The 25,817-nt window shown below is 39.1% G+C and overlaps 1 protein-coding gene across 3 annotated transcripts in view; it reads right to left on the bottom strand.

The window, feature by feature from the left end:
• The window catches only part of TMEM135 (transmembrane protein 135), a 236,886-nt gene that overhangs the window by 165,047 nt on the left and 46,022 nt on the right, over positions 1–25,817 (bottom strand). The window contains exon 1 of one of the 3 annotated variants that reach the window (XM_079788462.1): positions 10,037–10,523. The exons of the other annotated variants lie outside the window; for them this stretch is intronic. The gene's annotated coding sequence lies outside the window, so the exon portion shown is untranslated. Of the gene's footprint in view, positions 1–10,036; positions 10,524–25,817 lie in introns of those variants that run through there. 3 annotated transcript variants of the gene reach the window in all.

Below are 25,817 nucleotides of genomic sequence, written 5' to 3'. Positions count from 1 at the left end.
GCCCTCCCTTGCAGGCCTGGTCCCCCCCAACTGTCCTCCCTTGCAGGCCTGGTCCCCCCCACCAACTGCCCTCCACTGCAGGCCTGACCCCCCAACTGCCCTCCCCTGCAAGCCTGGGTCCCCCACAACTGCCCTCCCCTGCAGGCCTGGGTCCCCCCCAACTGTCCTCCCTTGCAGGCCTGGTCCCCCCCACCAACTGCCCTCCACTGTAGGCCTGACCCCCCAACTGCCCTCCCCTGCAGGCCTGGTCCCCCCCAACTACTCTCCCCTGAAGGCCTGCCCCCCAACTGCCCTCCCCTGCTGTCCTGGTCTCCCCCAACTGCCCTCCTCTGCCGACCCGGTCACCCCTAACTGCCCTCCATGCTTGCCTGACCACCCACAACTGCCCTCCCCTGCAGGCATGGTCCCCCCCAAATGCCCTCCCCTGCAGGCCTGGTCCCCCACAGCTGCCCTCCCCTGAAGGCCTGGTCCCCCCCAAGTGTCCTCTCCTGCAGGCCCCCCTTAATTGCCCTCCCTTGCTGGCCTGGTCTCCCCCAACTGCCCTCCTCTGCTAGCCTGGTCACCCCTAACTGCCCACAACTGCCCTCCCCTGCAGGCCATCTTGTGGCAGCCATCTTGTGTTCACATGAGGGTGGCCATCTTGTGTCTTGGAATGATGGTCAATTTGCATATTACTCTTTTATTAGATAGGATAGATACATGCATACATAAATGGGCAAAAAGTCAACAAAAAATGTTCAACATCATTAATCTTTAGGGAAATGCAAATTAAAAACACAATGAGATACCACTAAACATGCACCAGAATGTCTAAAAGTAAAAAGAATGACAATACCAAGTGACAATGGGAATATAGAGCTATTGGATCCCTCACATTTCTAGTGGAAATAAAACATGTTACAGTCACTTTGGGAAAAAGTTGGACAGTTTTCTATAAAAAGTTAAACATACATTTTACCATAAGACCCAGAAATTCTATCCCTAGGTATCTACCCAAGAGAAATAAAAACATATGTCCATTTGTATGAACTGTAGAAAAGCCAAAATTATACTGACAGACAGTAGATTAGTGATTGGTTGGGACTTGGGATATGGGGGAGGGAACTGACTGCAAAGGAGAAAGAGGGAGTTTTTAGGGAAGAGAGAAATATTCTACATCATGATGTGGGTGTAGTCACATAACTATAAACATCTGTCAAAATTCATCAAACTGTGTACTTAAAACAGGTGATGTTAACTAAATATAAATAAAACTGTCTTTAAAAAGAACATATACCTGCCCCCCTCACCAAAGCAATTCTCAATTAATTGGGAATTTAATTTCCACCAATCATTAGGGAAAAACCTAGTATTACCATAATGAAAATTTCTTTAGAAATGAGACATATTTACCTTTCATCTTAAATTCATATCAATTTAGGCAGACGTAGAGAGTGACCAAAGTAGAAAAAAATTAGCAGGAATACTAAAGCCAACAATAAGTGCGAGAGATGAATAATCTAGGATGGATAAGACAATAGAGTAGATTTGTCACACTCATAGGAAGACTTAGGGATCCAAGAAGGGTAAACTGTTAGGAAATCTCTGCATTCCATTCAAAATTTTGCACATATCACCATTGCTCTCCTATATACTTAACTTGATAATTAAGAAAAATAAGTACTATATATAAAACTGACCAATTGTTCTTATACACGTTCTTGTACCTGTGTTTCCATCCACCCATTTGCCCAAGCAAAAACTTGTCATCCCTGAATCTTTCATTTCTCTCAATAACATATAATACTACAATTAATACTTATAGCATTATACTTATTACAATATCCTATTACAGTAATTTCTTATTCACCTAAAATTCTCATTAGACTGTAGGTTGTATTTCGCTCGCCATTATGCCCCTAGCACTTAACACCAGAGAAACAAATGTTTAATAAATGCAAGAATTAAGAGCTAATGAATAAGTAGTTGTTCGGAATACGTCAATTGAGCACTTATTGATTGACAGTTTTGGGTTATGGGCTTTAACCAAGGTGTGAACAAATATGTCCCAAACTTTATTATAGCAATTGTAAATGCTGAAGGTAAAATTCACTAGCCTTTCATGTTAATGAAATCAACTTGATCTTTTTAGACATCATACATGTCAAAATCTGTTTTCCTTCAGTACACAGTAAATATGCATTGTATATGACGACAACAGACCTTAGCAGCAGTTTTAAGGCTATAAAGAATGTTACTTCTGTTTACAGATGTGGGTTGGTAAGTTATCCAGGAATTTAAACAATAAGCAGATGGTTTGCTTTCAAATTGACAGCAGTCATCTGGCTCTAAAGGAGAGTACTTTTGTAAATATATGTCCTGTCATGTTCTATCCAATGTGACAGGATGGAATAGCGTACTGTGTTATGTTCTACTTTTCCTCTTTGAACATAATAAAACTTCAGAAAAGCATGGGGTTTTTTTCTCCCACAGTCATCTTCTTGGTTTTAGACTCAAACTAAGAAAGGATAACAAGAAACAAAAATACAAATGTTGAAATTTAGAATTATGCTTCAATTTGGTTTCAAAACAAAATAATAGAGTTGAGTCACTCTTCCTTTCAACTGAATTTTCTTAACCATTGAATTATGATAGTATCAAATATTATAATAACTGAGAGTCTGCTTAACTTCAAATTCAAAAGTGGGGTATAAAAAATTATATCTAAATTTGACCTTTCATGGGAGGTGGGGGCGGGGGGCTTCGTGAAAAAAGTGAAGGGATTAATTTAAGCAAAGAAAAAAAACCTCATAGACACAGACAACAGTATGGTGATTACCAGAGGGAAAGGGAGGTCTGGGGAGGTAGAAGATAGTAAAGAGGAGAAAAATGGTGATGGAATGAGGCTTGGTGAACACACAATACAAAATATAGATGATGTATTATAGAATTGTACACCTGAAACCCATATAATTTTATTAATCAATGCCATCCCAAATAAGTTCAATAAAAAATTTTAAAGCATAGAAAAAATAAATATGATCTTTCATTTAGTCAGCATATGTAATAAGTAATTGTTAGATGACTATACAACATACCTTCCCCTTCATTCACTTCCTTTCTCTATTCCAACAAAAAGCTGATTTTGTTAGGTAATATACCTTCTACCTTCTTTTACAAGGCTACTGGCTTAACTAAATCAATAATGTTGTCCTAACTGGTTTGGCTCAGTGGATAGAATGTCGGCCTGCGGACTGAAGGGTCCCAGGTTCCATTCTGGTCAAGGGCATGTACCTTGGTTGCGGGCACATCCTCAGTAGGGGGTGTGCTACAGGAGGCAGCTGATCAATGTTTCTCTCTCATCGATGTTTCTAACTCTCTATCCCTTTCCCTTCCTCTCTGTAAAAAATCAATAAAATATATTTTAAAAATAATAATGTTAATGCCATTCCTCTTGCAAGTGATTTTTTTTAGATATAGGATTATGAAACCAGAGATAAAGGAGGCCATTTCATAAGAATAAAAGAGTCAATTCATTAAGAGGACACAAATTTAAATATTTGTGCACTTAAAAACAGAGATCCAAAACACATGAGTCAAAAAATGGATACAACTACATGGACAAATAAGATAAATCCACAATTATAGCCAGAGATTTTATAATAAATGATGAGTTAGTAGAGAGAAAATCAATACAGGTATGAGCCTTGGAAGACTTACCAATCAACTTAACTTAATTGCTGTTTATAGAGCACTACACTAAACAAAAGCAAAAACATTATTTTCAGATCCATACAAAACATTTCTCAAGCTACACTACAATCTAGAAAAAAGGAGAGAAGGCATGAATTACTATTATCAGGAATGAGGTGACATCACTAAAAATTCTTCAGAAATTAAAAAAATAATCAAGGAATACATAAACAATTTTATGCCAATTGACTTCACAGTTTAAATGAAATGGACAAATTACTTGGAAAACACAAATTATCAAAGCTTACATAAAAAGAAATATATTAGATAGAGAGCACACAATGGAATACACAGACATATTATAAAGTTGTACAACTGAAATTTATACAATGTTATTAACTAATGTTTCCCAATATAGTGAATTTTGAAAATTGAAATCTAAGTAACTCTATATCTATTTTTAAAAATGAAATAGCAATTAAGCATCTACTCACAAAAAAATGTCCCAGTCCAAATGGCTTCACTAATACATTCTTACAAACATTTAAAGAAGAAATAATTCCACATCTTCCAGAAATCTCAAAAGAAGGGAATGTTTCTTGACTTACTCTAGCCAAATCAGACAAAAACATTACAAGAAAACCCCCATGAACACAGATATAAATATGCTTAAAATTTGAGTAGATTGAATCCAACAACATATAAAAAGAATTATATATCAAGTGTGGTTTAGTCTAGATTAATTTAAATTCAAACATTGAAATATGTAACTCACTCTACTAAACTAAAAAAGAAAACCACATGATGACCTCTATAGATATGGAAAAAACATTTGACATAACCTGACATATATTCCTGATAATAAAAACTTTCATAAAAAACTAGGAATAGAGCCCTAACCGGTCTGGCTCAGCCCAGAGAGCATCAGCCTGTGGACTGAAGGGTTCCGGGTTCAATTCCAGGCAAGGGCACTTACCTCGGTTGTAAGCTCCTCCCCAACCTGGGACCTGATCAGGGTGTGTGCAGGAGGCAACCAATTGATGTCTTTCTCTCACATCCATATTTCTCTCTGTTTTTCCCTCTCTCTTCCACTCTCTCTAAAAAACAATGGAAAAACATCCTTGGGTGAGGATTTTAAAAAACAAACAAACAAACTAGAAATAGAGGGGAACTTTCTCAATGGAAAAAATGTCAGCTCAATTTATATTCAATATTGTAGTAAAAGTCCAAGCAAATGCAATTATACAAGGAAAATAAATAAAGGCATCCAGATTAAAAAGAAGTAAAATGTTTTCTTTTTTTTTTTTTTATATGACAACCTAATAATAAGAATAAACAACTTTTCCATTCTAGAAAAGACAAAAATATGAAGACAGTGTAAAGATCAGTGGTTGTCAGGGACTGATGAATAGATAGAACATGGGATTTTTAGTGCAATACAACTATCCCATCTATAATAATAAAAGCATAATATGCTAATTAGACCAGACAGCCAAACGACCTTCTGGACGACCTTCTGGACAAAGCCAGGGTTACGAGTGCTGAGCTCCTTGCACAAATTTTGTGCATCAGGCCTCTAGTAATACTATAATAATACTATAATGATAGATGACATTATGCATTTGTCAAAATCCATAGACCTATACAAAACAAAGAGAGTACCCTAATGTCAACTATGAGTTTTAGTTAATAATAAGGTATCAATATAGGTTTGTCAAATAACCATTAACAATTGTAATAAATGTCCCACACCAATGCAAATTTTTAATAATAGGTGAAAGGGGGAAGAAAAAATATGGGAACTATCTATACTTTCTGCTCAATTTTTCTATAAAGCTACAATTGCTCTGAAAATTAAGTCTAGTTTTAAAAAGTATATACAGGGGTGGGCAAAAATAGGTTTACAGTTGTGAGTACATGAAACACAGGGTTTATTACTATATTATTATTATTGTACTAGAGGCCCGGTGCACAAATTCGTACACTCGGGGGAGGGGGGGTGTCCCTCAGCCTGGATTGCGAGAGGGTGCAGGCCAGGCCGAGGGACCCCACCAGTGCATGATCAGGGCTAGAGAGGGACACTGGAGGTTGGCCAGCAGGAGAGGGACCATGTGAGGGCTCCAGGGCATGTCCAGCCCATCTCGCTCAGTCCCGACTGGCCAGACCCCAGCAGCAAGCTAACCTACCAGTCAGAACATCTTCCCCCTGGTGGTCAGTGCACATCATAGCAAGTGGTTGAGTGCCTTAGCATATCATTAGCATATTACACTTTGATTGGTTGAATGGCCAACCAGACAACCAGACACTTAGCATATTAGGCTTTTATTACATAGGATTATTTTCCATATGAACAACTTTAAACCTGCTTTTATCCACCCCTGCACATAGGACCTAAAAAGAAAAATGAAAATAGAAGGCCATATACCAAGGTAAAAAAGAAAAAGAAAAATACTCTAACAAAACACATAAATGAGAAATAACATCGCCTGGCCAGTGTGGCTCTGTGGTTGTGCATCAACCTGTGAACCAGGAGGTCACTGTTGGATTCCCAGTCAGGGTCATGGGCTTGATCCCCAGTAGGGGGAATGCAAGAGGCAGCCTATCAATGATTTTCTCTCATCATTGATGTTTCTATGTCTCTCTCCTCCCTTCCTCTCTGAAATAAATAAAAATACATTTTTGTTTAAATAGCACCTATTATACAACCAAATTAATTTAATAAATACAAAAACTTAGGTGAGATTAGATGACTCTAACCATATGATTTATCAATTTAAAACATGTAACAGCTACTCATTTCACACTAGGGTACCAAGAGTACATTAATAAAGATTATAATTTCCAGAAGCACAGTCTAATCTCTATAGACCATGAAAAGGACACTAAGGAGGGGGAAAAACAGAAGGAGGAACTGGGAATACTGAAGGCCATTCCTTTTCTATGATGTCAGAATTTCAGTCATATGGTTTCCAAAATATCAATAGAACATTACTTTCAAGGAATTATGTCCTAAGTTCTAATCTATTCATCCAAGTCCTCCCAGAAAAAATAGGAATTGTATATTCTTCACTACCATCACTATTATCATGGAATTTATTTTAAAAGCCTGAGTTTTAGGTGACATCATTGAATCCTGAAACTGCTACTCTTAAGACTCCTTGTAACTTACTTTAAAAAAGTAAATGTACTTAAACTCTGTCACTAGTAGTTATCCAGCTACTTGCATTCAAATACAAAATACGTGTGAAATGAGTAGCTATTACATGTTTTAAATTAGTTAAATTTCCATCATTGGAGTCATCTAATCTTACCCAATGTTTTGTATTTATAAGCCCATTGAAGAATCTGCCTCAGAATGTGTTAAAATAAAATCTTTATCATGGAGTAGAACTCCATATTTATTTATCAGTCCTTAAATATTCTGGGTTCTAGATGTCTGGAGAATTATGAAATAGTTTCCTAAATACTTATATTTTAATAATTTGGGGCTCACTCTGTCCAAAAAGAGAATGTAAACAGTTTTAGATGATTTACAAAACAGTATGGAACATGTATCCCACACACACACACACACACACACACACACACACACACACACACACACAAACTCTGTTGATCATACAAACTTCACTGTTCCTTTCAACTACAGCCATAGCACTAATACTTTATTTTTAAAGGAAAACAGAGGTTATAAATTATAAAATGAGAAACTAAAAAAGCTGCAAAAGCCCCAGATATTCATAGTGTTAAGCTATAACCCTAAGAAAAATAAACTTAAAGCTGTTTAATTTTCAAAAAGGAAATAGCATGGGCATTTGGAAGAAATAGTTTAAATGACTGTTTCTTAGAACCAACCTGTGGCTTCTAAGCCATATAGTATATGAATACATAATTTACTTATCTAATAATCAACTGCTGATAGATCCTTGAGATGAAACTTTATAATTATGAACTTGATGCTCTAAACATTCTTGTTGGTTTCTCCTGATACACATGGTTAAAAATGTTTCTAGTACATACTTAAGTAATAGATTGATGAATTGTAAAATGTGTGTATGTTCAATTTTATTAAAAAGAGCCAAAGTGGCCCTCGCCAGTTTGGCTCAATGGATAGAGAGCATCGGTCTACAGACTGAAAGGTCCAGGGTTCAATTCCGGTCAAGGGCATGTACCTCGGTTGCAGGCTCCCTGCATGGGTCTGGGGTATACGGGAAGCAACCAATAAATGTGGCTATCTCACCTCTGTGTTTCTCTCTGGCTCTCCCTCTCCCTTCTACTCTCTCTGAAAATCAATAGAAAAAAATATCCTCAGGTGAGGATTAAAAGAAAAAAGAGCCAAAGTGTTTTCCAAAGTTGTAATAATTTGTACTCCTACCAACAACAGATAACAGTTCTCATTATTTCTTAGTAATACTTTTTGTCAGGATTAACAAAAAAAAAAGTTCAAGTATCGTGAAAATATCTAAAGAAACTCTAACGTAAACTGCTGGAAGCTAATTCCAGCATGTCATAATAAATGCAAGAAGTCATCAAAAGGTTGATGGGCTTCTATATTCAGCAGGGCTGAAGATACATATTATTGCTGCTGGAATAGCCGAAAGCATTTCCCCAAACCTGAAAATCTGCATATATTACTGCCTGCTACTGGAACAGCCAAGGGCAATTCCTCCAACCTGACAATGCCTACTGTATACCAAACCTTGCCTTTGATATGTATATCTGCTTTGCCTTAGGGCAATTTGTGTTAATAAAAAGCTAGGGGTCCAGAGATTCAGAGAACTTGGTTACTGATGCTAGGTCTCCTCTGGCTCTCCAAAATGCCTTCCAAATTTATATTTCATGTCTAGTCTCTTTATTAATTTACACACAGCCCCTTCTCCAGATTCCTGAACCCTTCTAGATGCTGAGAAACACCCCAGCAGTAAACTTATTCATTTCTTCAATAAATATTTTTTTTACTACCTACTTAATGTTACCAAAAATGGTACAGTGGTAACTCAGTAATCAAAAGCATTTCCTTAACCTTCTCTTGATAGCAAGAAAGTTACAGATACTTGTTCTGCTAAAGATTCTCATAAGTAAAAGAAACATTCAAGGGGTAAAATATTTTTAAAAAGAGAGAGAGTATTCAGAGAGTTGGAACAGCTGGAGCAAAGACCTACTCAGAGGATTAGAAGGATTAAAGTATCTCTGTACATGCATATACATATGTGCAATCATACATGCTAACATGCATGCACACACATGCAATCAAGACCAGGATAAAAGGTGTAATCGAAGTGTAGAGGGGCTATAGATGTGTTTTCCAGCTCTTATATTCTTAATGGGAAATTATAAAAGGTTAAAAGCAAATAGTTTTACTAGACTATACAACTATACAGCAATTTCTCTGTGTAACAAATTCAGAGAATAACTGGAGCTGGACACAATAACACTCAAGTAAACTTTAGATCCAGCATGATCAGACAGTCAGAGCACTTAATTGCCTATTTGGATGTAAAAGATGTTGAAAGCCCTCTCACCTCCAAAACAGATCTTCATTTCCTCCCACAGTGCCTGAAACCACATTTGCATTATTGTATTCTGTTGGACACTCAGGATTTTTTATTCATTAACAAATATCTGCATTAAATTGCAAATATCTCTGGACACAGGAAACTTATGAAAAATTAGCTGACAAGGATAGGCACCTGAAGAAAAACAGAAATAGGAACAGAGATACTGAAAAAGAAGTTGGAAAGAACCAAACAAAAAATCTGCCTACTTCATCATTTTACAGACATCTGACCCTAACACCAGTAGGAAGAAACAACATTACTGCTATAGTTAATTGATTGAAAATTTCGTCTACTGAAGACGAATAAGTATCCTAAATTACATAAAATTTTGTTTGTTTGTTTATTGTTATACCTTTCCAGGATGCTCTACCAAATTACACTCATTTCTAACTACATTGGAGTATCATACAAATTCAATTCCAAACGTAATTTAAAACAGGAGAAAGAACTAGGAATGAAAACAGAGTGGCTCATAAAAATAAACAGTGATGTGTCAGATAGTGAAATGCCGGTGCCACAAACCTGGAGGCCATGAGTCTTGATTATTCTCCAGAAAAGCCTGCTTATGGAGACTGTGCAGCTGGCACCCATGGAGCAAGTGACTTATAATGAATGGAGCCCTTAGAATTTTGTATTAATTGCAGTAAAACATTTAAGAATCTGGCACTTCAACTGGTTTGTTCACACTAATTGAACACAATGCTAAACATTATCCTCAGACACCAAACTAAAATATTTAACAACCTATAAACAGTGACTCAATATGGAATTCTTTGTCTTATTTAAGTCAAAAGAAACCAGATTACCTTGTTATGGGTTGAACAAAGTAAACAGAAATTGGAAAAAATCCAAAACTTCTCAATCAATGTTGGCTTCTACTAGGTTTGGGCTGTTAATAAAAAATATATCGTAAATAAACTTAAGCCTTTTTTAATCTACACTTGTATGTGTGTTCTTAAAAAGAATGTAATAAATTCCAATTCTTAATCTTTCCCCTTAATTCCACTATTTCTCACTATTTCCTGTACTAGTTTGCTTCTGCTGTTGACTTTTATTTCCATCATAAGTTACACCAATAAAAATTCAGAATCCTAATATAAATTTTGAAAACACATACAGTATCTATGCCTACTTAGTAATTAAATGCCTACTTAGCCTTCTTTAAATGTAATACTGCCTTTCTAGTACTTCCAAATATGCATAGTCTATACTTAATAGAAACTTTATTAGTAATTTTTAAGACCAAAAAAATGGGAAACATGTCTCTTTAAAAATATCAGGTTCTTAATGGTTCAATCAATGAGTCCTTTTCTCTCACAAGTATGTATACATATAAATAGTGTGCTATATGATAAAAAAAAAATCTATAGCACTTTTAAATCTGTACACTGTTAGCAAGGACTAAATTTCCTTCCCAAACAAACAAAAAAAGGAATACAGTATAATAAATTTTTCTAGAAAGTTAAGTAATGTAATTTTTATTATGATCACTTAAATTCATTTTTAATGAAAGAATAATTATCAACAATTGTTTGATGAAATATTTTTAAATATTTGATAAAAGTGAAATTAAACTAAATTAAAATTTTTGGTGCTACTATATATGTAAAAATATACATTTATATACATAGGCACAATAGCCCAGAATTATAAAGACACAGCTACAAAGATTTATTTCAAGCCTACTGATAAAAATGTGATTATAATTATTTTTCAAAATGATCAATGAAGATTTATATTAATCCTGTGAATTTAATCTATATATATAAAAGCCTAAGCGACCAGCCAACTGGCCAATCGGCCAGTAGCTATGACACACACTGCCCACCAGGGGGCAGATGCTCAACACAGCAGCTGCTGAGTGACAACAACTTTGCAGAGTGCCCTCTCACACTCTGTGACCCCTTGGGGGATGTCAGACTACCGATTTTGGCCCAATCCCCACAGGCCAGGCCAAATTCATGCACCGGGCCTCTAGTATTCTATATTTGCGTAGCACTTTAAAATTAACAAATCACTTTTATATACTAGTAAATGCTCTAATTTAAAAGGTAAATTGTCTATAATAAAAATAAAATTATCAATAAATAAACAAATAAAAAGGTTACCTTTCACCTGGAATAGGGGTTTTAACCTTTTTTGCATCATGAATGCTAAGATGGCTGACTTAACAATACTTCCATGGGTATTCTCAAGATTATGGGTAACTAATGTCATGCTAGCTAGAATTCACCCCTTTATCTCTGGCTCAAGATATCAGAATGCAATTCAAGGAACGGTATATTATTAAAGACTAGAGACCTGGTGCATGAATTCGTGCAGGACCCCACCGAATTCATGCAGGGGTGGGGTCCCTTGGCCTGGCTGGCGATCGGAGCCAATCAAGGCAGCGGGAGATTGGCTGGGGGGAGGGGCCACAGGAGGTTGGCTGGCAGGGGGAGGGGCCGCAGGAGGTTGGCTGCCCGGATTGGGGACATCGGGCCAGCCGGCCGGGGGGGAAGGGGCCATGGGAGGTTGGCCAGCTGATCCGATCAGGGCCATTGGGCCGGCCAGCCAGGAGGAGGGGGCTGCAGGAGGTTGGCTGTGGGAGTGCACTGACCACCGGGGGGCAGCTCCTGCATTGAGCGTCTGCCCCCCGGTGGTCAGTGCGCATCATAGCGACCGGTCAGTCAGTCGTCTGGTGGTTCGATCACTTAGGCTTTTATATATATAGATAACTACGTACATTTCACTGGTACAAGTAAAAATGTACTGGAGCGTGCCCATAGCAGATCTTAACACAATACTATTTCTCCACAATAAGAGAATGGGTGGGAGGTGTGGTGAGAAGACACATGGTCCACATACTGACTGCAAATTTGTCTTTAGTAAACGAGTCAAACAAATTTGTATAAATTTTCAAGGCTAACCAAAATTCATCTGCACTTACAAAAACTATCTGTAAAGTTTAATTAAAACAATTTTACATGACATTTAACTTTTCAGGTGCTCTTATAATCTCTCCACTAGCCTGAGAGCTGGCCCCGAGGCTTCCTATACTGCTGCCCATCTCCCCTACAATTATTTCTTCCCAAATCAGCTGGAGTAACTGTTGTAAAAGGCAAATCACATCATATCACTCTGTTTAATTCTCCAATGGTTTTCTAGTAGATGTAAAATAAAATCTGAACTCCTCATCACAGCCAACAATGTCCTAATATAAACTGTCCTCTGCCTATCTTTTTTACAACCTCATTTCACATCATTCTGTACGGCCATGACAGTCTTCTTAGCTACAAATCAAATGCATCAAGGGGTCTATTTACTTAATGTTCACTCTCCCTGAATACTCTTTCACAAGATCTTCTCGAGATCTATCTCCTTAGAATAATAAGGTGATTAAAATAAAATCTCAACTCTGGAAGAGTTTACCAGTGTAATAATAAATGTCAAGACACTCAGCAAAATGTCTGGAAGATAGCAGGGGCTCAATAAATGTTAATTCTCATCTTGTTTCCCAATAAGGATAAGATGTTTAATCAGAGAATAAATGAAAAGCCAACTCTGGTTAGAGTAGGAGTTAACAAATACAGCCATGGGCCAAATTCATCCCACCACCTAGTTAGCATGGCCCACCAGCTAAGAATGTTTTCTATATTTTTAAATAGTAATGTAGGGCAAGTATTGGCCCTCTAAAAGATATGTTGAAATTGTAACCCCCAATACCTGTGAATGTAACCTTTTTTTGAAATAGGGCCTTTGCAAATGGAAGCAAGGTAAAGTCATATAGGATTAGGGTGAACTCTAAATCCAATGACTGGTGTCTACAAGAGAAGGGAAAAGGAGATTGGATACAGAAACAAGGAAGAAAGCCAAGCGACAATGAAGTCAGGGATTGGAACAATGCAGCTTAAAGCCAAGGAATCCGAGGATTTCCAGGAGCCACCTGAAGCTGGAAGAGGTAATGAAGGACTCTTCCAGAGACTTCAGAGGGAACATGGCCCTGCAGACCCAGGTTCCTGGCCTCTAGAACTTTGTGAAAATATATTTCTGTTGTCTTCAACCCCCTAGTTTGTGGGAACTGGTTACAGCACCCCTAAGCAAATAACACAAATAGGTTTTTTTTCAATCAAAAGAACTGGCTTTCCTGACATGTAAACATTATATAAAATGCAAATTTCAGTATCTATAAATGAAGTTTTATTGGAGTACAGTCACAGTATTTGTTTACATATTGTCTGTGGCTGCTTTTGTCTTATATTTTCAAAGTTGAATAGTTACCACAGAGACCACATGGCCCCCCTAAGCTGGAAATATTTACTATCTGGCTCTACACAGAACAAGTTGGCCAATCCCTGTTCTTAAACATTAGCCCAAGTCACAAATAACAGAGCACTAAAATAGATTTGCACCAGTGAGAGATGACCAAGTAGTAGCTAGATAGTAAATGAAAGTCTAAACAAAACCAAAAAAAAAAAAACAGGAATTTTTATCATGGCAAAATGGTTTAATATTTTAATGTAAATCAAAATTTGGCAAAAGACTGGCAAAACGCAAAGGTGTTCATCAAGAATAGTCTGATATGTCTTATTTTGTGAAATAAGTTAGATAACATTAATTGTTATGGAGAAGCTGGGTACAGAGGAAGGATTAATTCACTTTATTATGAGTCACTTATGTTCGGCAGATAATATCCAGTAGAATCCTCCTGAAAATAGTATCAAATGGAATTGAAAACATAATTTAAAAATTCAGACATAGACTGACACTCCCTAATCTTCTCTTTCCAGTCTAAATGCCAATTCTAAGCAATTAAAACATTTTACTGACTAAACACCAAAAACATCCCAATTGGCCATGTTATAAATGTATTCCTATTCTAAGCCATTTTGGTACTTCAGAATGTTTATCCTAAAATGAAAAGTTTGATCATGCTATAGTACATCTATAGTTCATTTTTATGAGATATTATTTAAACTCCTATGCTCAGTATATTGCCTTTCACAATAGACCCCAACCCCTATCCAGTCCCATTTTATATCACTTCTCAATATTCCAGAAGTTTCTTCAATAGTTGTACTTACACATCCTAGTACACCTTATAACACTCTATGCTTTCCTTCGTAACACCCATTATGATTTTAATTACTTGTTTATTCTTCCACACTAAAGTGAATTTTTTGATGCATGTCTGTCAAGTTCACTATGACATCTATAGCACTCAACACAGTGTCTGGTACATAAGTGCACAATAAATATAAGTGAATAAAGAATGAATAAATGGAGGAACCAAGATGGCGGCAAAGTTAAACAACTAAACTGCCGCCTCGCACAACAATTTCAAAAATACAACTAAAAAACAAAACGTCTACCACCCAGAACCACAGGAAAGCTGGCTGAGTGGTAGATTTACAACTAAGAAGAGAAGGGAGCGCAAATGCTGGAGAGCTGAGCTCAACCAAATTAACTGCAACTCCAGTCAGACTGCTCCAAAACTGCCCAAGCAAAGAGGAGAAAACTGTAGCTCTTGCTGTAGCTCCTGCTGGGAGGCCTCAGACCTGCACCCCATTGGAGATCCAGACACTAGGGTATCTAGTGGTCAGTGTGGATGACACCAGATTTCAACCACTCTCATAAGGGACACATTCAAGAGGCAGACTCAGTGAGCATCAAAGCCCTACTGTGTCTCCAGCACAGCAATTCTTCCGTTATAGACACAGCAGGTCCTCACAGCCAATTGGCCTGGAGGTCAATTCCTCCCAGTGTACCAACAGCAATCAAGATCTTTAACTACACCAAGACTTTCCACTCAGCCCACAAAGGGGTGTACCAAGAGCGACCACCTAGAGTGATTGGGGAAGCTGAGCTACCGGCCCCTATAGGTCACTGACCACACAAAGCCACTCCATCAACACAGGGAGGCAGCCAAAATGCGGAGACACTGAAGTATGTCACGAGTAGGAGAGATGGAGGAAAGCAAACTAATGGACGACACAGTGTTCAGAACCACATTTATAAGGTTACTCAAGAATCTTCTAAAAACCGCTGAGAAACTTGAAGAGACCTTCAAGGACCTTAATGAGAATACCAAAAAAAAATGGAAAAGGACCAGTCAGAAATTATGCATACACTGTCTGAAATTAAGAATATACAGACACTCAACTGTAGACCACCGTACCCGAAGAGTCAAACCAAAGATCTGGAATATGAGGAAGAAAAAAACACCCAACCGGAGAGGCGGAAAGAAAGAAGAATCCAAAAGTGTGAGGATAGCGTAAGGAGCCTCTGGGATGGCTTTAAGCGTACCAACATCCAAATTTTTGGGGTGCCAGAGAAGAGACAGAGCAAGATACTGAAAACCTATTTAAATAAATAATGACAGAAAACTTCCCCCACCTGGTGAAAGAAATAGACTTACAAGTCAGGAAGCGCACAGAACCCCAAACAAGAGGAATCCAAAGAGGACCACACCAAGACACATCATAATTAAAATGCCAAGGGCAAAAGACAAAGAGAGAATCTTACAAGTAGCAAGAGAAAAACAGTTAGTTACCTACAAGGGAGCACCCATACGATTGTCAGCTGATTTCTCAACAGAAACTATGCAGGCCAGACGGGAATGGCAAGAAATATTCAAAGTGATGAATAGCAAGAACCTACAACCAAGACTACTCTACCCAGCAAAGTTATCATTCAGAATTGAAGGGCAGATAAAGAGCTTCACAGATAAGAAAAAGCTAAAGGAGTTCATCACCACCAAACAAGCATTATATGAAATGCTGAAAGGTATTCTTTAAAAAGAGGAAAAAGAAGAAAAAAGTAAAGATAAAAATTATGAACAACAAATACATATCTATCAACAAGTGATCCTAAAAATCAAGTGAATTAAAAATCTAAGGAACAGAATAAACTGGTGAACATAATAGAATCAGAGGCATAGAATGGGAGTGGATTGATAATTCTCAGGGGGAAAGGGGTGTCTGTGTGGGGGGTAAGGGAAGAGACTGGACAAAAATCATACCTATGGATAAGGACAACGGGGGGGAGGTAAGGGCAGAGAGGGGGTGGGAACTGGGTGGTGGGGAGATATGGGGGGAAAAAAGGAGAAACAATTGTAATAATCTGAACAATAAAGATTTATTAAAAAAGAAAAGAATGAATAAATGAGCAAACAATTACTAAATATGCAAGGCAACTCAGGATTCTAGTTTTTGCACATAATGCTCCCTCTACTGAGAATTCCTTTTGTCCTGCTTATCTATCTGGAAAATCTTTACTAATCCTTCAAATATAGCCTCCTCAGTAATAGCTTTCCTTACATTACCTAGCAAATTGTTCTGCCCTTCCTCCACATTGCTAAAATACTATTGACCATATTATATTGTAATGTATATTTGTTGGTACTATCTCTTCATTAAACCTTGAGTTTCTCAAGGATAAATTCATCACTTTCACCCACCACTTAGCCCAATGTATGGAACATGTGAGTAGTCAAAATATACTTGCTGAATGCATAAATTAAGATTATCTTAAAAATTTAAGACAACATTCTAGATCATAGAACAATGTGCATTTATTTTCTTGATTAATTTGTTTTAATAATTTATTGAAGTGCTTTAAATAACTGTGATATACTTTAGTTCAAGTAAAATTTAGAAATTAATAAAATTTAATCTGTTATAAATTACTTTATTATAGAATATATCCCCACTATATGACTTAAAATAATAGTTAGGATAAAACCTGGGCTTCTTTTTTCATCAACATTCCCATTTCAGAAATATTAACTATAATTAAGCCATTTAGCATTTTCAAAGTAATCTTTTTGATTCTTCATCTATACATTTATATACACCCATATGAATATATACATATATATACATATATATATATGTGTGTGTGTGTGTGTGTGTGTATGTGTGTGTGTGTTTGTACACATATGCTATAAATTTTAATATTAGTATGTGTACCTATGTACTAGATATTGATCACTAATTTATACAAATCCTATTAAGGCAGTCCATCTTAAATGCATCCAAAGTAAATTTCATAATTGTAATTTTCTAATATCTGGAATCAATTACATTCAGGAAAGTTGCAAAAAGGCCACCCAGTAATAAAACTTAAATTGTGTCTGCTGTCCTGTTAGTGATAATTTTTTATTGCTACTTCAGTTTCAGATGTCAGAGTAATGACTTCCATATTCTGATTAGAATGCAAATTGAAGCCATATGTTAGAAAAGCATAGGTTTTCAAACGTCATTGTTTTCTGACTTTAAGCACAATAAAAGTATGTTTATAAAGACTAACAATTATCCAGATGAATTCTGTCAATTCTAGATCTAGAAAATGTGGAATTTTTCATTGTAAACTATGTCAATACATGCAATTGTAACACATCAATTAACAGCCAAGATACATATACCAATGGCCAGAGGGAAGTCAAAACTATAAAACAATAACAGGATTAATCTTATTTTATTTTCTTCAAGAGTAAAAATTGAACAATGATTTTACAAACCTATTTTTAATCTTTAGACTTGCTAAAGTAACTAAAATTATCTTTAATCTATACTCTTATAAATGAAAAGTAAACAACAGATTGATATTTTTATTTATTTTGCTGATGTGTTAAATAAACCAAAATCTACACAAATCAGTTTAATAAGTTTCTAAGATTATGCTACAAGTTTCCCAAACACCTTCTTAGACTGAATTCAAAAAGGACCAGCCCAATTATGAATTTAAATACTACATGCTTTACTCTTTTTTTTCATTTATAACATGAAACTGCTATTATAAAACTATCTTTTGTTTTAAAAAGAAAAATTTTAGTTATAAGAAAACCTCTGTTATAAATAGTATTTTAAAAAAGCAGAATCAATAGTTAATATTTCTAAATATAAGTACTCAAGAGTGAATGTTTCTAAATTTATCTACCTAAAATCACCTAGATGTAAAAAAAAACAGAAAAGTCATGCCAGCTAAGCTGTTAAATTACACAATTTGTAGACCTCAAAGTTAGTTAAGTCAATTGCATAAATATAAAGTGAAGGTGACTATTAAAGCGTTTACTGAAATAAAGAGGGACTGTTGTGAGATAGAGATAAACCACAGCTCTCACAACAAATAATATCACTTTACATTACATTTTAAAATGTTCAACTTGAAATATAGAGACAGAAATCTTTAAAAATAAAGTCACTAAAATCATTTCCAAAAAGTCCATAAACTAAAATGATCTAGAATTTGGTTTAATTATTAAGAACAGGGGTCCTCAAACTTTTTAAACAGGGGGCCATTTCACTGTCCCTCAGACCGTAGGAGGGCCGGATTATAGTTTAAAAAAAACTATGAACAAATTCCTATGCACACTGCACATATCTTATTTTGATGTAAAAAAACAAAACGGCAAAAACACCCGCATGTGGCCCGCGGGCCGTAGTTTGAGGACGCCTGATTAAGAAGGTATCAACAAAATGTCAAAAGCCTTGATTATATTACAATTTTACTAACACAATATAGACAGTACACAAATGTTCCTTAAAATCTGGCTTATAAAAGTTCTTAAAATAAAACAAATTTATTTAGTATATTTTTAAAACTACAATATAAATTAAGTCATTAAGTACATAATCAGTCCCCATCTCTGACAAATTAAATATCAGGGCTTCTCTTACAGAGCTGCACATTCAAGGTCACACCAAAATTCTTCGTAAATGCTGCTTTTCTTGGGTTCAAAGAAAACAAATAAAGGTAACTATGTGTGAATATACTGAGGAGTGGTTCTGTCATCTATTTTAGACTTCTATTTTTTGAGCTATTTGCAGGACTAGCTAGCCAAAGCCTCTGTTGTAAAATGCACAAGTACTGCATCCTTGGTTGACTAATCTGTACAATTACTTTCAAACTCTGTACAGATATATCCCTCAATTTGCTATCAGCGTCAGTACTGTGTTTCTTTTATTTTCCTCCTTATTGAATTTATTGGGGGTGATGCTGGTTAACGATTATACAAGTCTCAAGTGTACAATTCCACAACACATCATGTGTACACTGTATTGTGTGTTCACCGCCCCAAGTACTGTTTCTTTAGCCCTTTTGATTTATAGTGGTTTGTAACACATATAAAAATAGAGTAAGCATTATTCTGCAGTCCATTACTCCAACATATACAACTCTCATGAGCAGCTTATAGAAAGCCTTACATTACCAGCCATATAATGAACTTTATTTTATCTTGTCAGTATAAACTATAACTCTGACACTTGGAAGAAACTATTCAAAAAGCAATCTTAGCTCTATGAACTAAGTCTGATATACTGAATGGTAGAATAATGATTTTATATTCTTACTAGAGGCCTGCTGCACGAAATTCATGCAGGGAAGGGGGCAGTCCCTTAGCCCGGCCTGCACCCTCTCGCAATCCAGGATCGCTGGCTCCTAACCGCTCACCTGTCTGCCTGCCTGATCGCCCCTAACCACTCTGCCTGCCTCCCTAATCACCCCTAACCCTTCTGCCTGCCTGATTGCCCCTAACCACTCTGCCTGGCTGCCTGATCACCACCCCTAACCATTCTGCCTGCCTGCCTCATCTCCCCTAACCACTCTGCCTGCCTGCCTGATCGCCCCTAACTGCCTCTGCCTGGCCCCCTGCTGCCACAGCTACGTCCATCCATCCAGAATGATGTCTGGAAGGTAGTTCGGCTGTCCAGTCTAACTAGCATATTACGCTTTTATTATTATAGACTAGAGATCTGGTGCATGGATTTTATATTCTTACTAGTAGCCCGTTTGCACGAAGATTCGTGCAATAGCCCTTCATTCACCTGGCTGCCTGCACCAGTTTCCTGCCGGCACCAGGGACCCAGGCCTTGGCTGTGGCCACCGCCTTCTGCCTTTTTCAGGGTCGGGGCCCCGGGCGGTGGCCTTGGGCTCGGCGGCACCCAACATCCTTGCTAAGGATCGCAGGAGCCGACCCCCAGTGGTTTCCTGCGATCCCTGCAGGCTGCCCACTGGTGCCCAAGGCCGGGAAAGCCTCCGCCTCAGGCTTTCCTGGCCTTGGGCTCGCCGCACCCAGCGTCCCTGCTACCGATCACAGGAGCCGACCCCCAGTGGTTTCCTGCAATCAGTGCAGGCTCCCCGCTGGTGCCCAAGGCCCGGAAAGCCTCGGCCCCTGGGACCCCCGGGAGGGGAGGGAGGGGCAGGGCCACGCCCTCCCAGGTGGACAATCAACCCCGGGACCCCCGGGAGGGGCTGGAGGGGGGGCAGGGGCCCGGACACGCCCCCCTAGGTGGCCGATCGCCCCAGGCACCCCCCGGGAGCAGCTGAATTGGCCTGGCTACGCCCCCCCCGGGGTGCCGATGGGCCCGGCCAAGCCCCCCGCGGTGCCGATCGCCCCAGGCACCCCCCGGAGCGGCGGCATGGGCCCAGCCACGCCCCCCCGGGGTGCCGATCGCTTCAGGCACCCCCGGGAGCGGCGGCATGGGTCCGGCCACGCCCCCCTGGGGTGCCGATGGGCCCGGCCACGACCCCCGGGGTGCCATCGCCCCAGGCACCCCCGGGAGCGGCGGCATGGGCCGGCCACGCCCCCCCCCCCGGGTGCCGATGGCCCCAGGCACCCCCGGGAGCGGCGGCATGGGTCTGGCCACGCCCCCCCGGGGTGCCAATCGCCCCAGGCACCCCCGGGAGCGGCGGCATGGGTCCGGCCACACACCCCCGGGGTGCCGATGGGCCCGGCCACGCCCCCCGGGGTGCCGATCGCCCCAGGCACCCCCGGGAGCGGCGGCATGGGCCCGGCCACGCCCCCCGGGGTGCCGATGGCCCCAGGCACCCCCGGGAGCAGCGGCATGGGTCCGGCCACGCCCCCCGGGGTGCTGATGGGCCCGGCCACGCCCCCCGGGGTGCCGATCGCCCCAGGCACCCCGGGGAGTGGCGGCATGGGCCCGGCCACACCCCCCAGGGTGCCGATCGCCCCAGGCACCCCTGGGAGCGGCGGCATGGGCCCGGCCACTTGGCACCGCCATCTTGAACTTCTCAACGGCGGATATGCCACCCGGAGTCCCGCCCCCAGCCTCCTGCCGGCCCAATCGTGGGCATAGCGGAGGTGCGGTCAATTTGCATGTTTCTCTATTATAAGGTAAGACTAGAGGACTGGTGGGGTCCCTCAGCCTGGCCTGCACCCTCTCGCAATCCGGGACCCCTCAGGGGATTGAGCTGAAACCGGCAGTCCAACAACCTCTGAGGGATGCAGTATTGCGCAGAAAAGCAGCAGGCAGCCAAGGAGCCCCAGCCCACCCTGGGCGCCATGTGCTCCCACTCATCCCGGCCCCGCTGTGCCTGCCACCTCCGCTGCCACCGCTCGGTAAGCTGAGTGGTGCTCCCGTTGTGGGAGCATACTGACCACCGGGGGCAGCATTGAGCACCTGCCACGTGGTGGTCAGTGTGCATCATAGCGACTGGTCAAATGATCCACTGGTCGAATGGTTGACCGGTCGCTTAGAGTGTTATATATGTATAGACTAGTGGCCCGGGGGGGGGGGGGGGGGTCGGGTTCCCCTCAGCCCGGCCTACACCTTCTCCAATCAGGGACCCCTTGGGGGATGTCTGACTGCCGGTTTATGCCCAATCCTAAACCAGCAGTCGGACATCCCTCTCGTAATCTGGGACTGCAGGCTCCTAACCGCTCACCTGCCTGCCTGCCTGCCTGATCACCCCTAACTGCCTTCCCCTGCTGGCCTGATCTCGCCCCTCACTGCTCTCCCCTGCTGGCCTGATCTTGCCTCCAACTGTCCTCCCCTGCCAGCCTGATTGCCCCTAACCCTCGGCCGGCCTGATCTCACCCCCAACTGCGCTCCTCTGGTGGCCTGATTGCCCCTAACTGTCTCTGCCTTGACCCCTACCACCATGGCTTTGTCTGGAAGGAAATTGGACATCCGGAAGATGGCCGGTCAACACGGTCTAATTAGCATATTACCCTTTTATTAGTATAGACAGATTATATAGGGTTGCATTGCTTAAATGGGGGGGGAGCCTTTTTCAGCAGGAGGAGATGCTCTTGGCAGACAAAAATACACTATCCCTATATCTGGACTGATAGCCAGCCATATGCACTATATTGCCAAACTGGTCATTAAAAAATTGAACCGCTTTCTTACACCTTACACCAAACAGCTGTTGCCCTTAAAACCCCTCCTCAGTCCCCACCTTAGGTTCTGTCTTCGCAGTTCACCCAAATTAGGTTCTGATTGGTCAGTTTTATGCCAGTCAGCGTCAAAAGCTCTGCCTCCTAGGCAGCCATTGGCTCCTCGCAGTTCACCCAGATTTGGTTCTGATTGGTCGGTTTCTATGCCAGTCAGTGTCAAAAGCTCTGCCTCCTAGGCAGCCATTGGCTCCTGGCAGTTCACCAGGATTTGGTTCTGATTGGTCAGTTTCTATGCCAGTCAGCGTCAAAAGGTCCGCCTCCTAGGCAGCCATCTTGTAAGGGTGTGAGGGTTAATTTGCATATTACCTCTTTATTATATAGGAGGATGGTTGGGCTCCTAAGCTATAATCTAAGTTCTTTTTTTCCTTGATGTAATTTAATTTTTTAAAAAGGACTTTAGAAGGTCCACATTACCTAAGAATAATTGTTTTAAAAACCCACAAAGAGAATTTTGGTCAACTTAAAACAAGAAGTAAAATTTCAGAGTAAATAGTGAGGAAATGGTCTAACTGGAACCTTAATTTGAAAAATAAAAATAAATTTCAAAAAGTTTCTTTAGCCATTAAATGCCACGTCCACATTTCTCTGTGATTTAATTTGTTCAGAAATATAAACTTTTAAGGGCTACATGAAATGCCCTTTTACAAGACCTGCAATTTCATTTTTCAATGATTTGGAATGAATCTGCATTGAATTGTCAAATATCTGCAATATCCAACATCATCTGAGACTGACAAGGACAATGAGAGTGTTAACCTAAGAAAGATGTTTGAGTAAGAATTAGTGAGTATTTTGTTATACTAATTTTGGGTCTATACATCCTAATAGCAGGGACATTGATACTGAGAGCTCCCAACTTATAACGATACCTGGGTAAAAAAATAAAAATAATAAAATAAGGAAGAGAGACAGAAAAATAGACAAAGGCAGAGAGACAATAAAAATCAAAGTGATTCTTTCTAGTCCCAGTCTAACTAGCAACCCAAAATTTGCTTTAACTATAGGACTTTAGCTATTCAGTGGAGTTATCACCATAAATCGACATTATCTGCTTGTACATTTATTTTTTGGGGCCAGCTTTAGAGAAATATAGTAGTGTGTAATTTAAGATATACAATGCAATGATTTCATACATGTATACAATGCAAAAATGATTACCACAATAAAGTTTGTTAACACCTCCATAACCTAGCATAATAAACTTTTTTTATGATGAGAACAGTGAATATCTACTACCTTCACAACTTTCAAGTATAGAATACGATACTGTTAACTATAGTCACAATACTATACATTAAATCCTAAGAACTTATTTCTTATAACTGTAAGTTTGCACCCTATGACCAGATCTCCCAATTTCCCCAAAACTACAGCCCATTACAACCGCTATTCTACTCTGGTTCTATAATTTTCTACTTTTCTAGATTCTATAGATAAGTGAGATTACACAGTATTCATTGTTCCCTACCTCATTTCACTTAGCATGCATAATATTCTCAATAACCAACCTAGTAGTCCCAAATAGAATTTCCTTCTTTTATGGCTGGCTAACATGTGTGTGTGTGTGTGTGTGTGTGTGTGTGTGTGTGTGTGTGTGATCTTATCTTCATTCATACTTCAAGAGACACACATATTCTTTAAATGCCTTGACTATTGTGAATAATGCTACATTGAGCATGGGAATGGAGATTTCGCTGAGATAGTGATATCATTTTCTTCACATATCTGATACTCAAAAGAGCAATTGCTGGATAAAACTGTAGTTCTATTTTCAATTTTTTGAGGAGGATCCATTTCATTTTTCATAGTGGCTGTACCAGTTTTTATTTTAAGACAGTACCAAAGGGTTCCCTTTTCACTGCAGCATCCTCAACATTTATCTCTTTTATTTTTCATAATGGCCATTCTAAGAGGTGTGAGGTAATATCTAACTGTGGTTTTGCTTTGCACTTCTCTGATGATTAGAGATATTGACCATCATTTCATGTACCTGTGGAAAAATCCTGTCCATTTTTAATCAGAATATTTTCTTGCTATTGAGTTGTAGGGGTTCCTTACATATTTTTAATATAAACCCCTTATCATCAGATGTATGGTTTGCAAATATTTTTCTCCCATTTCTTGGCTGCCTTTTCATTTTATTGTATCTTTTGCTATGCAAAAGCTTTAATGTAGTCCCATTTATTTATTTTTGCTTTTGTTGCTTGTGTTTTGGGTGTCATATCCAAAAATCATTGCCAAGACCAATGTCAAGGAGCATTTTCCCTATTTTCTTCTAGCAGTTTTATGGTTTCAGGTGTTATATATGAGACTTTAATTACTATACTGATTTGATTACTATAGCTTTGTAATACAGTCTGAAATCAGGAAATGGGATGCTTCCAGCTTTATTATCACTTCTCAGGATTGCTATGGCTATAAGAGGTCTATTGTGGTTCCATACTCATTTTAGGGTTGTTTTTCTATTTCTGTGAAAATGTCATTGAAATTTTGATAGGGATTGTACTGAATCCATAAATGGTATTGAGTATTACAGATATTTCAATATTAATTCTTCCAATCCATGAATATCAGGTATGTTTTCATTGATTTGTGTCTTCTTCAGTGTCTCTCATCAAAGTGTTATAGTTTTCAGTGTATAAATCTTTCACCATCTTGATTAAATTTATTCCTAAATTTTGTTTTTATGCTACTGTAAATGGAATTGGTTTTCTAATATCTTTTTCAGATATTTTGTTGTTAGTGTATAGAAATGCAACTGTTTTTGGTATATTGGTTTGGTATCTTGCGACTGTATTAAATTCATTAGTTCTACCAGAGTTTTTTGGTGCCGTCTTTAGAGTTTTTATAAATAAGATCATAACATCTGCAAACAGAAACAATGTTACTTCTACTTTCAGATATACATGCCTTTCATATTCTTTAATCTTGCCCAATTACTCTACCTAGCACTACCAAGACTATGTTGAATAGTAATAGGGAGAGTAGGCAACCTTGTTTTGTCCTGATCTTAGAGGAAAAGCTTTCAGCTTTTCACAATGGGTATGTTAGATGTGGGCTTCTCATATGTGCCCTTTATTACAGTGGGGTACAGTCCTTCAACACCCAATTTGCTAAGAATTTTTGTCATTAAAGGATGTTGAATTTCATCAAATAACTTTTCTATATAGAGATGATCATATGATTTTTATCTTTCATTCTATTAATGTGGTATATTGAACCATCCTTGTATTCCAATGGGATAAATCCCCTTGATTATAGTGTACAATTCTTTTACTGTGCTATTAAATTTGGTTTACTATTATTTAGTTAAAAAATTTTGTATTCACGAGGGATATTGGCTTGTGGTTTTCTTTTTCTGTAGTGTCACTATCTGGCTTTGGCATCAGGATAATGTTGGCTTT

The sequence above is a fragment of the Cnephaeus nilssonii genome, assembly GCF_951640355.1.
Source record: "Cnephaeus nilssonii genome assembly, chromosome: 13".
Classification (NCBI taxonomy): Eukaryota; Metazoa; Chordata; class Mammalia; order Chiroptera; family Vespertilionidae; genus Cnephaeus; species Cnephaeus nilssonii.
Note: the sequence above shows the minus strand (reverse complement) of the source record. Positions and strands in the feature narration are given on the sequence as shown.